General features: G+C 34.4%; 1 pseudogene; it reads left to right on the top strand.

Annotated features, from left to right (window-relative positions):
- The first annotated feature begins 671 nt into the window (after positions 1–671).
- Positions 672–13,379, top strand: LOC111761055 (elongation factor 1-gamma-like; annotated as a pseudogene).
- Positions 13,380–20,231: the final 6,852 nt, after the last annotated feature.

The raw sequence follows: 20,231 nt of genomic DNA, 5'->3' as shown, positions 1-20,231 counted from the left end.
TAAGGATATTTGAGGATTTTCTGATAGTTAACTATAGATTTGCTACTTAGATATTTGTTGTTGTTTACCATCTGGAGATCAATTTATAGCAAATTTTAAATGCACATAAAGGAAAAAAATGTCCATGGTAAAATATTGCCAAAATTAATTATTTTTTTATGTAAATAGAGATTCAAACAGCTAAGCAGCTAAATGCATCTGAAAAAGGAGAATAAAATAATTATTACACTTCTCATTAAAAGGTAATCTATATATTTATTTAGGTGGTAACATTTAAGAGGCAGTATGACTCTGAAATAATATTCTGCACTGCATCAGATGAAATTTCCATCTAAATATTTACATGCATTATTAATATCTAATTATTATTCACTGCTTTTCAGCTTTCTTTAATGAGCAGTGATTGAAAAATGTAAAAATTAATATGTTGTTGCTTTTGCAAAAAATACTTGCAAGAAAATCTAAACAATCTAACATATGTTACGTCAGCATACAATGAGACGAATATCCATCCTTCAACCTTCATTCTCATTGGCATCCCTGGGTTGGAGGCTGAGCACATCTGGATCTCCATCCTCTTTTGTGTGGTCTGCCTTCTGGCCCTTGTAGGAAACTGTTCCCTTCAGACAGTCCCCAGTCTCCATGAGTCAATATACCTTTTCCTCTGCATGATGTCTGTGGCAGACCTTACTGTAAGCACTACAGCTATACCAAAACTTCTCAGGCTCTTCTGGTTCCATGATGGAGAGATTTGTGTTGAAGCCTGCTTCACTCAAGTTTTCCTGATTTGTTCTTGTTCTGCCATCGAGTCTGGATTCTTCTTAGCCATGGCTTTTGATCATTATGTAGCCATTTGTAACCCATTAAGATATTCAGCTATTCTGACATACACAGTAAATTGGAGGAATAGGTCTAGCCATTGTACTCCAGGGTACTGCACTTCTCAGTCCTCACCCCTTCTTGCTACATTGGCTTCCCTATTGCAGAACCAATATTATTTCCCACACATACTGTGAGTTCATGGCACTCAACAAGACTGCCTGTGCAGAGACGAGAATTCGCAGATCCTACAGTCTAATTGTTGCCTTTCTTACTGGTGGGATAGATTTCATATTGATCATTATTTCCTATGTCTTTATATTCCATGCTGTCTTCCACCTGCCATGCAAGGATGCTTGACTCAAAATCTTGGGCACTTGTATCTTCCATGTCTCAAACATCTTAGTTTCGTATACTCCAGGTTTCTTCTCATTTCTCATCCACAGTTTTGGGCACAATGTGGCACCCCACGTTCACATATTTGTGGCCAATATTTATGTTCTGGTCCTATGAACCCAATTACCTATGGGATGAGGACCGAAAAGATATGGGATAGGTTCCTTAAAATTTTTAGTTTTCCAAAGCATCTGAATTAAACACTCTTTGTTGGTGTGAATTATAATTTGAAAATTTGTATTTATAGATTGTGGGGTTTCTTTACCTAGTGCCTAATTTAATGGATAGATGTTTCAGATATTTCTGTCTTAAGAAACTTTTCCAACCAAAATATATAATTTATATTGTCTTTTATCCAAGTTCAGCTGACACATTTCCCTAATAGAAGTCAGGTTACTCTCCAAGTGAGGATCTCATTAGACTGCTAAAAAAAATTATTTGAACATCATCACCCTGACTCTCATACAGTGTACTGAAAAATTCCAGTTTACATAAATGTCTGAATATGTCACTGCATAAAACATAAGCCTTAATATATATCCTAATTGGATTAAAAAGTTTTAGAAGAGCAAGAAGCTATGAGAAAATCTAACTTTCACTCTCCTTTTCTGCACCATTGTGAGTACACTCTGCCTGACTTCCAAAGAAGTTTTGATTATTTTTTTATTTGTACATTATTGCTCACCCCTTTTTAAGTAATCCTACTTTAATATCTATCCTTTTCGTTATATGACATGTAGCCTATTTAATTGTTCCTTAACTATTTACCTTTCAAGATCCAATGAACATGCCTTACATAGCTTTATAATCTGATGATTAAAGATCTATATTCTAGGCTCTTAAACTTTAAAACATTTAGATTCCTTGTTCTCTCCATAATGAAGCATATTCAAACTCTCCTTATGTAGTAATTCTTATGACATTTGAGTGCCTTTCGTTCACTGAATGGTTATCAACCTTGCCTAGTGCATTAGAAAAGACATTGCTGCGATTTCTATCATATCTAACCATATTCATAATGGAGGCCAGAAGGTACACAATATTTAGCAGTCAATTATCGCCAAATGATTTCAGTATACTTCATCAGATCTATTCAATTCAAATCAACATTTTAGTTGGATATACAGTCACAGGGTACTACCATATAAACTAAGTTATGTGCTAAGATTGTAAGTAAGGGAAACTCCTTTTTTTCATTGATCTTAACGTTTAATTGTTAATAGTTACACAAATTATCAATTTAATTTAGTATAATAGTTATTATGAATGATGTTATTCCCTGGTTATTTGGGGTATATAAAAGGTTTTCTTAAAAATCCTTTATCATTTCAAATAAAAATCGGTTAGTTTATAACTACATATTTGATAGACCAAGAAATAGGAACATAGTGCAAATAAGCTGAAAGTCCATATGATTCTATGTACATCTCTTTACTGTGCTTAATACATGTGCCATACTCTTTACAGAAACTGGAAATGTTAAGAACCAGCACTTTTTGAGGCAATTTTGATATTGTGCAGATTTTCTATTGTTTATATTCCCATAAACACTGAAGTCAAATTCACACCACCAGGAGCCTATATTTTAAGAGAGGCAAGAGACCTGGAAGGATTCAAAAGGAAGTGATAAGTACTTTATATATGTACTCCCCATTTGCTGTACCTCACTTCTTTATTTTTTTCTTTGGCGCCTTGCGAAGTATTCTATGAGACACGAAACTACTCTAAAAAGAAACAAGAGGAATTAAATAGATAAATTGTAAGAATATATCCCTGGGGATGAAAATATATTTGCACATGTGTGTATGTGAGTGTGTGTTCACGTGCTTGTGCAGCCTGGTTCTAGGAAAAAATCATTTAAGCAATTCTAGAAAGGAGAATTTTATTTCTTAAAAAAATTTTTGTTTTGCATAAAAAGGAGATTGCAAACTTAAGACAATTAGTCATAAGCAAGCAAATTACTATGTTGAGAGAAATTAAGGGGGCTCCAAATAAGCAAGGAAAATGTTGCTGGATTTCCTCTGTGCAAGGAATGGAATTTGAGTTGAGGGAGATGAGGTAAAATCTCATATTCAGATTTCTTCTCTGTGATCTGGGTTAGGCTAACTTGACCAACCATAGTATATGGGGAATTTCACAATATTTAGAAACTAGGGAATAAAGCTATACCCTGCTGTTCATTATCCATTTGATGTTGATTAAATTATTTCCTTTATCAATCTAAGGTTCCTTACCAATGAAATGAGGCTGAAATGCCTACATTGGTTATTTCAAAGCATGTCTGGCACAAGATAAATCAACAAGAAAATGCTAACAATTATAGCTTGCAGTGTTTATAAGACAATATGATATATTAAATGGATATAACGATCCTGATCCTAACATATTCTGGGATAAATTCCATTTGGTCATGGTGAACAATCCTTTTAATATGTTTAATATGCTCTTGTCTTCAATTTGCTCATATTCTGATGAAGATTTCTTTTTTATTATAGTAGTTTTGAACTTACAAAATAATCATGCGTAATGTGTAGAATTACCGTGCTGTACACTTCCACCAATACCTTCCATTTTTGTGGCATTTGATTTTTGTATCTATATTCAGAGGGGATATTGGTCTTTAGTATTATTTTCTTGTGGTGTCATTATACTTTTGGGTAAGATTTTTTGTATAAGACCCCACAGAAGGACTTACAAAGCACACCGTTTTTGGAAAACTTAAAAAAGGATTGCTTTTATTTCATCTTCAATGTTTGTTAGAATTCACCAGTGAAACCATCTTGCTCTGGATTTTTCTTTCTTTGGAGAGATTTTTTTTTAATCAGTTATTCAATATATTTACTTGTTATAGGCTATTTAGATTTTTCTGTTTATTCTTCGATCACTTTTTATAACTTGTGTTTCTGGAAATCTGTCTATTTCATCTAAGTTATCTAATTATTTGGCATGATAGTTTGAGTCTTTTGGACCTCAGAAATTTGTTTTAAAAGTGAATCCATTCCAATGCCTATAAACCCACCATAGCTGGCACCTTTTGATTAGATTCAGTTAGGGAATCTTTTGATCAGATAACTTTCGATTAGATCACTTCAGTTAAGGACCTTTGATTTGATTGTGTGACCCAGAGTGGGTCTTAATAACTCTGGGTTATTAATTAATAAGAATTAATAAGCTGCAGACACAGAGAAAAACCTGTTGAGATAGAGAAAACAAACCCAGGAGCTCAGAGTGGAAACCAGGAGAGAGGAAAGTCACAGAAAGAGCAGCCAAATTCAAAACCAGCAGTGAGGCCCAGATAGAGTAGAAAGATGAATGTGCCTGATTGTCTGCAGCTGAGCTGAAAGAAAAAGTGAGTTTGAAAGAGAAGGCAAAGACCAGTAGAGCTACCATTTGGAAAAAAAAAAATCAATTTTATTGATAAATATGAATAAAATGTACAATTCATCCAAAGTGTACAATCTATGGTATTTGGTATAATTACACTGTTGTACATTCATCACCTCAATCATTATTATAACATTTTCATTATTTCAGTAAGAATAATAATAATAAAGAAAAAACAGAAAAACAAGAAAATTCTTCACCACTCAATCTCTCTATACATCTTCTGCCATACATAGCTGCTATTTCTGCCTATTCTTGCACATTTATTTATTTATTTTTAAGCGTTTTCTTGAGATATATTCACATACCATACACTCTATTAAAAGTGTATAATTGATGGCTTTTAGTATAATCACAATGTTGTGTGTTCTTCACCACAAAAAAAATTTAGAACTTTCTCATTACTCAAAAAAAATACCCACACCCCTTAGCAATCACCTCTCAATCCCTCTATCCTTTCCCAGCCTTACATAACCAGTAATATAATTTCATCTTTATAATTAAATTTATATTTATTTTTTATATAAATGGAATCATACAATAGTAGTACTTTGTGTTAGGTTTCTTTCACTTAGCATATATTTTTTTTGGTCTGATATTAACATCTTGCAATATTAACATATACTAGTTCAGTTTTAAAGAAAAATGGACTTATATATAGGCAATTTTCCCCATATTCACATTTCACACATGATGTTACCATGCTCTGGAGATTGGCATTGCCAAAAGCCAATCTAAGCTAAGATGGCATCTCCAATGATGCCTTGATTTGGATATTTTCATGGCCTCAGAACTGTAAGTTTTTAACCTAATAAATTTCCATTATAAAAGCCAACCCATTTCTGGTATATTTGGTATATTTCTCCCAGCATCGTTTAGAAATCTAAAACTTATAATTATTGTTCATTTATATTTTAATCATATGAATTCAATTGGTCATATTATTATCAAAATGTTTTTCGAGATGTAAGGTCAACAGCAATGTTCACACTTTCATTTATGATTTTTGATATTTTCTTTTTCTCTCATTTTTTCATATATTCAGGCTAAATAAAGGTTTGTCAGTTTTATTGATATTTTCAAAGAAGCAACTTTTGGTTTCATTGATTCTCTCTCTTGTTTTGTTTATTCTCTATTTTATTTATATCTAATATAATCTTTATTATATCCTTCCTCCTACTGCATTTGGTTTTGTTTTGTCATTCTTTTTACCAGTTTTTTTAAGGAATAATGCTGGATTATAAACTTGATACCTTTCTTTGTTTTTACTAAAGGCATCTGTAGCTACAAATTTTCCTCATATTACTGCCGTTATTGTATCCCATAAGTTTTGGTATGCTGTGTTTCAATTTCATTCATTTCACAATATTTTTAAATTTCCTTTAGATTTCTCTCTGATGAAATTTTTAGCATGTTTAATTTCTACATATTTGTCAAATTCCCAATTTTTCTACTCTTCTTGGTTTATAGCTTCAATTTTTTGGGAGAATACTTTGAAATATTTTATTCCTCTACACTTAGTAGAAACTTGTTTTGTGGCCTAACATTTAGTTTCTTCTAGACAATATTCCATATGCACATAAGTAAAATGTGTACCATGCTCTTTTCAGTGGAGTGTTCTCTATGTCTGTCAGGTCTGGTTGGCATGATGTGTGTTTTAAACTCTCTACTTGCTTAGTGATCTTTCATTTTTTTTTAATCCATTATTGAAATTGAGATATTGCAATCTCTGAATATTATTATATAATTGCTTGTTTCTTTCTCCAAATTTGCCAATAATTGTTTTATATATTTTCGGGCTCTGTTGTTTTTTTCCATATGTTTAGAATTGTTATATCTTCTTTGTAGATTGACCCTTTAATCAAAATGTAATGACCTAATGTGTCTCATAGCAATTTCTGACTTAAATTCTATTAAGTCTGCTACTAGAATAGCCACAAAATTCTCTTTGGTTATTATTTGCATGGACTATCACTTCCATACTTTTCCTTTAAACCTATCTGTCTTGTTCTAAATTGAGTTTCTTGTAGATAGCATAGAATAGGACCATTTAAAAAACTTCATTCTGTCAGTCTCTGTACTTTAATTGCTGAATTTAATCCATTTATAGTCCATGTAATCACTGATAAAATAGGACTGATAAGAACTTACCTGCCATTTTTTCTATTTTTCTTTATGTTTTCTATATGTTTTCTCAATTTCTCCAATATTGATTCTAACTTTGACTTTTACAGTTTGTCATTTAATTCCCTCTTCTTTTCCTTTATTCCAATTTTGTATTAAAATTAATATCATAAATTGATGCCAACTTTGCTTTAATAGAATTCAAAATTCTACTTTTACACAGCTCTGTCCCTTTTTATTATGTTATTGTCACAAATTACATGTTTATAATATGTGTTAACATGAACTTATAATTATTGTTTTATTCATTTATATTTTAATCAAACATACAAACATACATCAAACATACAATAATACTGGCTTGATTATTTCCCTATGGATTTCCCTTTACTGGACTTCTTTCTTATTGTATGACTTCAAGTTACTATCTATTGTCCTTTACCTTCAGCCTGTAAGATTGATTCCCTTTACCATTTCTTGTAGGGCAGGTCTATTAGAGGCACTATCCTTATCTGTGCTTTATCTGGGAGTGGTTTTATTTCATTTTTTTATAGTCAATGCTTTTTAGTATAATCATAAAATTGTACTTTCGTCACCATAATCAATTTTAGAACATTTTCATTACTCCAAAAAGAAAAACCATCTACCCATTAGCAGTCATATCTTAATTGCTCTATCCTTCCCCTACCATACATCACTGGCAATCTATTTCCATCTCTATAAATTTATTTATATTTACATTTTATATCACTGGAGTCATCATACAAAGTGTTTTACTTTGTTTCTGGTGTCTTTCACTTAATAAAATGTGGGGTTTTTTTTGAAAATTGATGGAAGAATATTCTTATATTGCCATACAATACAATCTGACAATGCATAGCTTGCTTTGAGTGTATTTTTTCAATTTGCTACCCTATTATTAATGTATTGTAGTAGTAATGTACATTTGTTATCATTTATGAAAGAATATTCCAATATTTGTACTATTGGCAACACTTATTCTCCACAACAGGGACCATTATATTTCACAGTTCCATATTTCATCCTCTAGTTTTCGTAGCAATATACATGACTCAAAATTTCCCTTTTCAATGGAGGAGAGTATGGGCCATGATGTGAACCATTGTCTATGAGGTGCAGAGGTGCCCAAAGATGTACTTACCAAATCCAATGGATGTGTCATGATGATGGGAACGAGTGTTGTTGGGGGGGGGAGAGGGGGGGTGGGGGGTGGGGAGGTGGGGTTGAATGGGACCTCACATATATATTTTTAATGTAATATTATTACAAAGTCAATAAAAAAAAAATAAAAAAAAAAATTTCCCTTTTCAACCAATCACACCTACAGGTTGGTGCTGTTTATTACACCCACTCTAATATGATACCATCACTCCTTACTGCTTCCAAACATTTACAAACTTACCTTTCACAAATTCTATACAAATTAAGCATCAGCTCTACATTTTCTACCCTCATTCTCTCTTCAAGTAACATATATGCTAGATATTAACTCTCTGAGTTTGCTCATTAAGTTTAGTTCTTATTAGTGAGAACATACAATATATGTCATGTGTCTGACTTATTACACCCAACATAATGTTCTCAAGGTTCATCCATGTTGTTGCATGCATCAAAATTTCATTTATTCTTATAGCAGAATAGTATTCCAGAACATGTTTATGCCACGTATTGTTTATGCATTCATCAGTTGATAGAAGTTGTGGGGTTTTTTCTTGGAAAATGTGAATAATTCCTCTATGAACATAAGTGTACAGAAGTTTGCCTGTGAACATGCTTTCAGTTCTTCTGAGTATTTACGTAGTACTGGAATTTCAGGATTATACAACAGTTCTAAATTTAGCTTCTTGAGGAAATTCCAGTCTTTTGCAGTGATGTACAATTTTACATTTCCATCAGGAGTGAATAAGAATTTCTAGTTCTCCACATCCTCTCCGAAGCTTGTAGTTTTCTTTAAAAAAATTGTGATGATTCTAGCAGGGGTAAAATAATATCTTATTGTGTATTGATTTTCATTTCCCTAATAGCTAGTGATATTGATATCTTTTCCTGTTTTTAAGTAAACTTTATTTCAACTTTAAAAAAGTAAAATAACAGACAAAGACAGCTTAACATATTTATGGATGCATTAATTTAAAATTCTCTGTCCAGGGAAGCGAATTTGGTCCAGTGGTTAGGGCGTCCGTTTACCACATGGGAGGTCTGTGGTTCAAACCCCAGGCCTCCTTGACCAGTGTGGAGCTGGCCCATGCACAGTGCTGATGCACGCAAGGAGTACTGTGCCACGCTGGGGTGCGCCCCGTAAGGAGAGTAGCCAGCGCGAAAGAAAGTGCAGCCTGCCCAGGAATGGTGCCACATACACGGAGAACTGACACAACAAGACAATGCAACAAAAAGAAACACAGATTCCCATGCCACTGACAACAGAAGCAGACAAAGAAGAAGACGCAGCAAAGAGACACAGGGAACAGACAACCGGGGTGGGGGGTGGGGGGGAGTGGAGAGAAATAAATCTTTAAAAAATAAAAAATAAAAATACTCTTTCCAGGCACATTTATCTTACTTAATCCTAAAAACACACTCAGTTTTTCTCTAGAGTTCAGAAAGATAAATAAATGAGTACAGATTAGTTAAATGACATGACCATGGCCTCCTTGTTTTGGAAGAACATTATCACTCTATGAACCATAGGGTAAACTTGGTATATTTTGTCCCATACACCCATTATTAACACTATGTTAGTATTATACCTCTCATATGTTCATGAGTAAACACTCTCAGTACTGTCATTCAAAATCCATCTTCAGCACATGGTTCACTGTGTTATACAGTCCCATGTCTTTACATTATATCCAAAATGTACACTCAGTGACACTCACTTTCATCACAGACTTGTCCTGCTATTGCTGCAGTAAAACTTTGATTGTTCTCCTTCATCCAAAATTCATGTGCTTTTAACCATTTGTATTTCTTTTTTGGAAAAATATCTAGTCAATGTTTTTGCCACTTTTTGAATTGGGTTGCTTGTATTTTTATCATTGAATTGTAGGATCTCTTTATACATCCTGGATATTAAACTTATCGGATAAGTGTTTTCCAAATAATTTCTCTCATTGAGTAGGTTGTCTTTTCACCTTCTTAACAAAGTCCTTTGAGTATACAAATATTAAATTTTTAAGAGCTCCCATTTATCTATTTTATTCTTTTCTTAATTGTGCTTTGGGAATAAGTTCTAAGAAACTACCTCCTACTGCAAATATTAAAGATGCTTCATTTGGGGGCTTTAGGGTTCTAGCTCTTATATTTAGGTCTTTGATCCATTTTGAATTAATATTTGTATAAGGTATGAGGTACAGGCCCTATTTCATTCTGTTGGATATGAATAGCTAGTTCTATGCATTTTCGCCATGTTTATCTTCTCTTGTAAAGTGTCTATTTAGCACATTGTCCAGTTTATAATTGGACTGGTGGCTTATTAAATGTTGAGTTTTAAGAATTTTTGCATATTTGCAAAATATGTGTTTATTCTGGATTAGGCTGTGGCTTGAGGGTGTGTATGTGGTTTGATCTTCTATCTAGACCACTAAAACCTTCTTCATATCAGCAATAAAGATTTTCACTTATCATTTCTAGACTAGCATTATTTCATTTCCACAAGAATTTTCCTTTGCATTCACAACTTGGCTAACTGTTTGGGTCAAGAGCTCTAGCTTTTCACCTATCTTGACTTTTGACATGCCTTTCTAACTAATAGTAATTATTTCTAACTTTGGATTTAAAGTGAGGGACCTGTGACTTTTCTTTCACTTTAACACTTAGAGGCCATTGTAGGGATAGTAATTAACCTAAGCTCAATATCTTTGTGTTTCAGGGACTAGAGAGGCCTGGATAGAGGTAGAGAGATGGAGAAATGGTATGCCAGTGGAACAGTCAGAACACACACAACATTCATCATTTAAGCTCACTGCCTTGTATAGGCATGATACATGACACCCCAAAACAATTACAAGAGTAACATTAAAGGTCACTGATCCCAAACACCATAATTATATAAAAATAATTTAAAAGTTTGAAATAATGTGAGAATTATGAATATATAATATAGAGGCACAAAAGGAGTACATGCTGTTGGAAAAATGGTGGTGATCGATGCTAGATGTAGGGTTGCCGTGAAACTTGTGAAAAATGCAGTATCAGTGAATGCAATAAAGTGAAGCACAATAAAATGAGCATGCTCACTTTATTCAATATTTCAGAGCTTCTGTTGACTGCTGCTACATGTAATGGTCTTGGAAGGAGTCCATTCTCTGTACATTAAGTAGACCAATGCACTATGAACCTATTTTTCCCCTAAAGGTGATTGAGAGATACTTTGAAATGTTTTGAAATCTAATCCATTTATCTGACCTGGAAAGGAGATCAGGAAAGGTACTGAGAGCTTCTTTCATGGCTGCCCAAAGCAGAGATTTCTTGGCCTGCCCGCAAACAATAGTCCCTCATCTAACTGTTCCCCATAGTCCTGAGAAAGCAGGTCATATTGGAGCTGGTATGTGCCCCTTCATAGGTTCCTGGCCCTGTTTTGGCTGGGAAAGACTGACTTGGGAAAATCATCACTGATGAAGACTTTATCCCAGAATTTACCCATCAGGCATAAATAGCTATAGAAAAAAAAGAAGTATGAGAAAGAATACAAGAAAAATCTTTGGGGCAAAGTCTTGCTGGCTTTATAATCCAGGGATTGAAAGGTCTGTCTCATGGAAAAAGGAGAGAACAATCAAATTCTTGTAAATAGGGGAACTACAAAACAACTAAGAAGAAAATAACAAGGGCAAGAATCAGGATCAGAAAGATAAGGAATACCCTACATACTGTATTCGCTTTGTGCAGACTATCCTGAAGGAAGGCAGAAGCTCAAGAAAATCTTTGTCTTATCACCAATTGGTTAGGAAATTTGAAAAAGAGAAGACAACTCAGGGAATAAATCCTGGAGGTAACAACTTACAATATTAAAATATTAGTGTGCAAACAGCATACACTATAAAGAAAGAAGAAGGGAATTATGACCAATGCAAAGGAAGAGGAAAAAATTCCAGAATGTGGACATATTAAACAAAGCCTCTAAAAATATTAATAATGTTCAAGGAGATGAAGGGAAATATAGAGAAAGAACTAACAGATATCAAGAAAACAATGAATGAACAATATGAGAATCTCAGTAAAGAGAATTTTTCAAAAAAGACCCTAACAGAACTATGAGAGTTGAAGCCCCAAATAGCTGAAATGAAAAATTACCAGTAGGGTTTCAAGAGCAGGTAGGAGCTGGCAGAAGAAAGAATAAAGGCAACACACTTAAAATGAGTCAAGCTGAGGAGCAGAAAGGAAAAGAATTATAAAAACTGAGAATAGTCTAAGATATCTCAGAGACACCAAACAAATGTATGCATTTTGACAGTCTGAATGGAGAAGAAAGAGAAAAAGTGACTGAAGGAATATTCAGATTCATAATGACAGAACATTTCTCCAAATGAGCAAAAAATATGAATATGAGTATCCAAGAAGCCCACAGAAGACCTAACAGGAAATGGAGTCTGTGTGTTTGAGAACACTGCCATTGCCTACTATGTGAACAATAAGGATCTTCATGAAAGTAATCTAGTGGCAGCAGCCCAGGTGCTGGAGTGAGTGAGCTTTACTGACTGTGACATAGTACCCCAAGCCAGTACCTGGGTGTTCCCAACCTTGTGAACCAAGCACCACAAGAAGAAGACCACAGACAACACAAAATTAGAAGTAAGGTAAATTCTGGGGCTGCCAGAAGCTCACTTGAAGACAAGAACTTATTTGGTGGGTAAATGTGAGACACAGGATGATATCACAGTTGTCTGCACCTTGTGTTGGCTCTACAAACAGGTTCTTGAACCTCCTTTTTCCTAGGACTTCCCCAATACCAATGGCTGGTTCCTCACTTGCATTAACCAGTCCCAGTTCTGGGAAGTGTTTGAGGGAGATGAAACTCTGTGAGGCCCACTGAGTTTGATGTTAAGAAATTTGCATAAAGTCAGCCTTAAAAAGGACACCTCATGGAAATGGAAAGGCCATGGGAGGAGAAGCAGAATTCTCTGGCTGAGCAGAAAGAGGAGAGAAGATGGCTACCCCTGCTTCTGAGGAGGAGATGGATGAATGTGAGCATGCACTGGCTACTGAGCCAAAGGTCAAAGACCCCTTAATTCCCCCTCTGTGTTGGATGAATTAAAGCACAGGTATTCCCAATAAGACACACTTTCCATGGCATTGCCGTATTTTTGGAGAGCATATTGATAAGAATGGCTGGTGCTTGTGGTATTCTGAGAACCATTTCCCAGAAGAGTTCACCCAGACTCCATAAAAATGTCATTGCCAGTGTCATCCACTTGGGAACCGACAATAGTAGTTCTATTTCTGGATAATCAGTTCTCCAAGGCCAGGAATTTGCTTTTCCTCCAAGTCCAGATTTGTTGGTGGATTATGAATCATACACATGACAAAAGCTGGATCCTGGCACTGAGAGAAACAAGACATTGGTCTATGAGTACTCTTCCTGAGAGGGGACCTTTCAGCATGTGAGCAAAGCATTCAATCAGGGCAGGATCTTCAAGTGAACCTCATTTGCCATTGCCTATCTGCCTGCAGCTGACTTTCAGGAAGATAAGAGTCATTAAAGGAAACTTAACAATGAAAGAATTGAAGACAGTGCTTTGAAATATGTAAGGTGTTGAAAAGAAAAAAAAAAAAGAACTGCCAGCCAAGAATTTTCTATCCAGTTAGACTTTGCTTCAAAATTTGGGGGAAATTCATACATTCACAGGTGAACAAAATCTGAGGGAGTTCTTCACCACTAGAACTGCCCTACAAGCAAGGTTCAAGGGAGTTTGTCAGATTGAAAGGAAACATTAGACAGTGGTTCAATGTGGCATAAAGAAATAAAGACATGCAGTAAAAGTAACTGTTTGGATAATTAAAATGCCTGTATTATTGTCATGTGTTGTTTGGGATGTAACTCAACTTCTTACTTCCACAAGTGCTGAAATGCAAATGCATTTCATCATGATCAGCAAAAGTTCTTTATATAACATCATTCTTTAAAAATCTCTGAGTCCTATCTTGTGACCCAGTACATGGTTTACCCTGGAGAAGGATCTGTGAGCACCTGAAAAAAATGTACATATTACTGTTTTGGGGTGTAATGCTCTATAAATGTCTGTCAGGTCTATTCATTTATCATGTTATTCCCAGCTCCCTATGATATTATTTATCCTCTGTTTAGATGTTCTATTCAATGCTAAGAGTGGTGTATTGAAATCTCCAACTTGTATAGTAGAGAGATTCATTTTTTCCTTTGGTTTTACCAATTTGCCTCTTGTACATTGGGGGGCCTAGGTTATATGCATAAATATTTATTATTGTTATATCTTCTAGGTGAATTGGTCCTGTTATTGATATATAATTACCTTCTTCATCTCTTATGACAGTTTTGCATTTAAAATCTATTCTGTCCAATACTAGTATCACCACTTGTGGCAGCTTGAGATTATTTTATGAGTTCCAAAAGGGAAATGATAATGTTTTTTAACTAATCTGGGAGAGCAGATGTGGCTCAAGCAGTTGAGTGTCTGCTTCTAACATGGGAGGTCCTGTGTTTAGTTCTCAGGGCATGGTGAAAACAAACACACAAAAAAGAGCAAGAAAACAAGCAAAAACCAAAAACTAGCTCAGCAGATCTGATATGGCTCAATGATGGAGCGCCAGGTTCCCATATATGAGGTCTTGGGTCCAATCCCTGGCCCAGAAACTCAAAAAAAAAAAAAAAAGCTAATTTGTAATTTGTTCCTTTGGGTATGTTACCCTTTGATTGCATTAAATTCATTTGAAGGTCCTTTGATCAGAATACTTTGATAGAATCAATTTAGGATTTTTATTTGACTATGTCAGTGAGGCATGTGACAGGTGTATCTCTGCCCTCTGGCAGGATCTGATATAAATGAAGACAAAGAGAGAAACAGACATAGACACAGATAAAGGAAGCTGCCATGTGAGAGAAAGGATAACAGTGTCACCCACAGCTGAACTGCAAAGAAAGAATCCCCTTAGAGGCTCAAAGTGCTGAGGCCCAGGGAGTGATTTGCCATATGCCTGAGAGCTTATTGCTGAACTTTGGAAGAAAATATAGCCACTGAGCCTGAGAGAGGAGGCCTGGAAAGAGACAAGCCCTATACACTATAGGTTTACCTACAGTGGCAGAAAGGTGGAGACCTCAGCAGAGATACATGGCTATCTTGCTTCACCACACCACAGCTGACTTTGGTGATAAAGCACTTCTTAAAGTACCATGAGCTGGGCTTTTCAGGGCTTTGGAATTGTAAGTTTTACTGCACATATATCCTCCTTATAAAAACCAATCCATTTCTGTTACTTGCATCCTCAGTCTTTTGTCAAATGAAAACTGAATTTGGTACTAGGAGAGTGAGGTCATGCTGTTTGTAATTAACAAAATTTCTGGAATGGTTTTATAAATGGGTAAGGGGTATTTTTTGGAGAAATTGTGAGATGCTTTATAGAAAAGGCCTAGATTTATTTGTTAAGAATATGGATCCTAAGGTTACTTCTGGTGAGGAATTAGAAGGAAATGATGAAGTAAACTAAAACACTACTCCATTTCTTTTTTGGTTACATTTTGCATGGAAGATCTTTTCCAACCTTTCACAATCAGCCTGATTATGTCCTTGTATCTAAGGTGGATCTCTTATAGACAACATAAAATGGCTCATATTTTTTATCCCCTTTGTCAGTCTATGTCTGTTCATTATGGAGTTCAGGCCATTAATGTTCAATGGTATTACTCCAAAGGCATTATTTCTTTTGTCCATTTTATCATTTGGCTTTCCATTCTCTTATCTTAGTATTACCTGTCTTTTTAGCCATTTAGTTGACCTTAACATTACTAATAATCTTTATTTCTACACTCTTCTCCATGTCTCTTGCCCTTTTGTTTTCCTTTCAGGCTGTAGCACTCCCTTTAGTATCTGTTGTAAATCCAGACCTTTGGTAACAAATACTCTCAGTTTTGTTTATCTCAATTTTTAAAAATTTGTGTGACTTATTTTCAGATTCGTTTCAACTATCATCCAATTTATACTTTGACCAGGCAAAGTTGTAATAGAAAAAAAATTTTTAACAAATCAATTTTTGGACATATTTTATTTTTTTCTTCTTTATTTTCATTTAATGTTACATTAAAAAAATATGAGGTCCCCATATAACCCCACCCCATTCCTCCCACATCAACAACCTCTTCCATTATTGTGGCATATTCACTGCACCTGGTGAATACATTTTGGAGCACTGCTGCACAACATGGACAATGGTCTACATTGTAGTCTACACTCTCCACCCAGTGGGCTATGGCAGGACACACAATATCCAGCATCTGTCCCTGCAGCACCACCCAGAACAACTCCAAATCCTGAAAATGCGCCCACATCATATCTCTTCTTCCCTCTCCCTACCATCAGCAGCTACTTTGGCCACTTTCCCCACATCAAAATTACATCAATTTTTGATACATATTAATAAAGTATTCAATACATCCAAAGTGCACAATCAATGGTATATGGCATAATCAAATATTTGTGCATTCATCACTTCAGTCATTATTACAGCATTTTCACTATTTCAATAATAATAATAAACAAAAATGAACAAACAAACAAGGAAATCCCTCATCTATCAATCTATGTTTCCCCTGCTATACACAGCTGCTATTTCAGGCTATACTTGTACAATTATTTGTTTACTAATCAGTATTATTGAAATATTTTCACATACCATATGAAATGTTTAAAGGGTATAATCAGTGGCTTCAAGTAAAATCACAATGTTATACATCCATCATCTCAAAAATTTTAGAACAATTTCATTACTCCAAAATGATAGATTTCATATCCCTTAGCGTTCCCTCCTCAGCCCTAACATAACTACTAAACTAATTTCACCTTTATAAATTAATATTTACATTTTATATAAATGCATTTATACAACATGTAGTATTCTCTGTTTGGTCTCCTTCAGTTAGTACAATGATGGGTGTTTTGTGTTTTTTTTGTCTGATATTAATATTTTGTAGTATTAACCTACATTTTTCAGCTTCAAAGACAAATGGTCTTATATATGCAATTTTACCCATATTTATATTTCATATATTTCCTGTTCACATAATGCAGTTAGTTCATAAGATGTCAATCATAAAGTATTTGTCCTTTTGTGTCTGGCTTGCTTCACTCAATGTAATATCCTCCAGGTTTATCCATGCTATTATATGCTTCATGATTTCATTTCTTCTTACCGCTACATAATATTCCATCATGTGTATACTCCACAATTTGTTTATCCATTCATCAGTTGACGGACACCTGGGTTGTTTCCATCTTTTGGCTATTGTGCATAATGCTGCCACGAACATTGGTGAGCAGATGTCTATTCATATCATTTCTTTTAGTTCTTCTGGGTATATACCTAGCAATGTTATTGCCAGGTAGCTGGGAAATTCTATATTCAACTTCCTTACGAGCTGCCAAGTAGTCCTCCACAGTGGGTATATCATTCTATAGTCCCACCAATAGTGAATAAACATTCCTATCTCTCCACATCTTCTCTAACATTTACAATTTTCTGAATTTTTAATAGTAGACAGTCTAATAGGTGTGAAATATTATATATCATTGTAATTTGGATCTGCATTTTCTTAACTACTACTGATGTTGAACATGCTTTTTATGTTTTTCTTCACCATTTTTATTTCTTTTTGGACAGCTGTCTTCTCAAATCTTTCCACATTTTTTAATTGGACATTTTGTCTTTTTAAGGTTGAATTGCATGGTTTCCTTACATAACATGGATATTAAACCCTTATCAGATATGTGATTGCCAAATCTTTTCTCCCATTGAGTCAGCTGCCTTTTCACACTTTTGACAAAGTCCTTTTAGGTGCAAAAGTGTTTAACTTTGAGGAGGTCCCATTTATCTATTTTTCCCTTTGCTGCTTGTGCTTTGGGTGTAGGGTTTAAGAAACTACAATCTACCACAAGATCTTGAAGATGTTTTCCTACATTTCCTTTGCAGATTTTTATGTTTGTTGCTTTTATATTTAGGTCCTTGATCCATTTTGAGTTAATTTTTATATAAGGTGTGAGATAGGGGTCTTCTTTCTTTCTTCTGGATATGCCTATCCAGTTCTCCTAGCAACAATTGTTGAATAGACTGTTCTAGCCCATTTTGGAAGCCTTAACAGCCTTGTCAAAAATCACTTGACTGTAGTTGTGAGGGTCAATTTCTGAGTTCTTTATTTGGTTCCATTTGTCAATCTGTCTGTCCTTATGCCAGTACCATGTTATTTTTGTTTGTTTTCCACTGTGGCTAAGTAATATGCTTTAAAGTCAGGAAGTGAGAGCCCTCCAACTTTGTTCTTTTTTAAGATACTTTGCATATTCAGGGCCGCTTACACTTCCAAATAAGTTTGATTATTGAGTTTTCAACTTCTGCAAAAAAGGCTGTTGGGACATTTATTAGGATTTCATTGAATCTGTAAATCCATTTGGGTAGAATTTATATCTTAAAAATATTTAGTCTTAGAATCCATGAACACAAAATGTCCTCTTATTCATGAAGTCTTCTTTGTTTCTTTTAGCAATATTTTGTAGTTTTGTGAATGTATGTCCTTTATGTGCTTGTTAAAGTTTATTACTAAATGTTGGATTTTGTTTTTCCACTAGCATAAAAGGTATTTTTATTTCTGATTTCCACTTCAGATTGCACATCAGGAGCATATAGAAGCTATCGACTTTTTACATTAATCTTGTATGCCATCACTTTGCCGAACTCATTTATTAATTCTATAAGCTTTGTGGCAGATCTTTCAGTATTTTCTAGATACAGGATCATGTCATCAGTGGATAGTGAAAATTTTACTTCTTCCTTTCGTATCTGGATGACTTTTATTTCTTTATCTAGCCTAACTGCTCTAGCTAGAACTTCTAGCACAATATTGAAGAATAATGGTAAAATGTGGCCATTATTGTCTTGTTCCTGATCTCAGGGGGAAAGCTTTCAATGTATCATTGAGTACAATGCTAGCTGTAGGTTCTTCATATATGCACTTTACCATATTGAGAAAACTTCCTTCTATTTCTACTTTTTGCAGTGTTTTTATCCAGAAAAGGTGCTGGACTTTGTCAAATGTTTTTTCTGCGTCAATTGAGATGATCATGTAATTTTTTTTCTTCAGTTTATCAATGTGGTTTATAAAACAAATTGATTTTCTTGTGTTGAGCATCCTCTGAATATCAGGGATAAAACCCACTTGATTGCAGTGTATAATTTTTTAATATGTTTTTGGATTACATTTGCAAGTATTTTGTTGAGGATTTTTGCATCTATATTCATTAGAGACACTTGCATGTAATTTTCCTTTTTTTGGAGTATCTTTATCTGGTTTTGGTATAAGAGTGATGTTGGTTTCATAGAATGAATTTGGTAGCATTCTTTCCTGTTCAATTTTTTGGAAGAGCTGGAGAAAAAATTGGTATTAGGTCATCTTTAAATGACTGGTAGAATTCACCTGTGAAATCTTCTGATCCTAGGCTTTTCATCTTTGGGAGGTTTTTGATAACTGTTTCAATCTCTTCACTCATGATTGAGATCTTCTATATTTTCTAGGGTCAGTGTAGGTGTTTCGTGTGTTTATAGAAATTTGTCCATCTCATACATTTGTTAGTTTCATAGCTACAGTTGTTCATAGCATCCTTTTATGATCTCTCTTATTTCTGCAGGGTCAGTGGTAATGTTCCCCATCTCATTTCTGATTTTATTTCTTCGTGTCTACTCTCTTTTTTCCTTTGTCAGTCAAGCTAAGAGTTTGTCAATATTCTTGAACTGTTCAAAGAACCAACTTTTGGTTTTGTTGATTCTCTCTGTTGCTGTTTTGTTCTCTATTACATGTATTTCTGCTCTGAACTTTACTATTTCTTTCCTTCATCTTCATTTGAGATTACTTTGCTGTTCTTTTTTTAGTTCCTACAGGCATGTAATTAGATCTTCAAGTTTAACTCTTCCTTATTTTTTAATATAACCATTAAGGGTTATAAATTTCCCTCTCAACACTACCCTTTGCTGTGTCCCATAGGTTTTTATATAGTTGTGCTCATTTTCATTCATCCAAAGTATTTGCTGAATCCTCTTGCAATTTCTTCTTTTACCCATTGATTATTTAAGAGTGTGTTGTTTAATTTCCATACATTCATGACTTTTTCATTTTTCCACCCATTATTGATTTCCATTTTCATTATCTTATGATCAGAGAAAGTGTTTTTTATAATTTCAATCTTTTTAAATGCATTCAGTATTGTCTTGTTAACCAGCATATGGCCTATATTGGAGGAGTATCCATCAACTCTTGAAAA

This window comes from Dasypus novemcinctus, chromosome 10 (assembly GCF_030445035.2).
Source record: "Dasypus novemcinctus isolate mDasNov1 chromosome 10, mDasNov1.1.hap2, whole genome shotgun sequence".
NCBI lineage: Eukaryota > Metazoa > Chordata > Mammalia > Cingulata > Dasypodidae > Dasypus > Dasypus novemcinctus.
The sequence above is the reverse complement of the archived record's forward strand: the minus strand, read 5'-3'. Positions and strand labels throughout refer to the sequence as shown.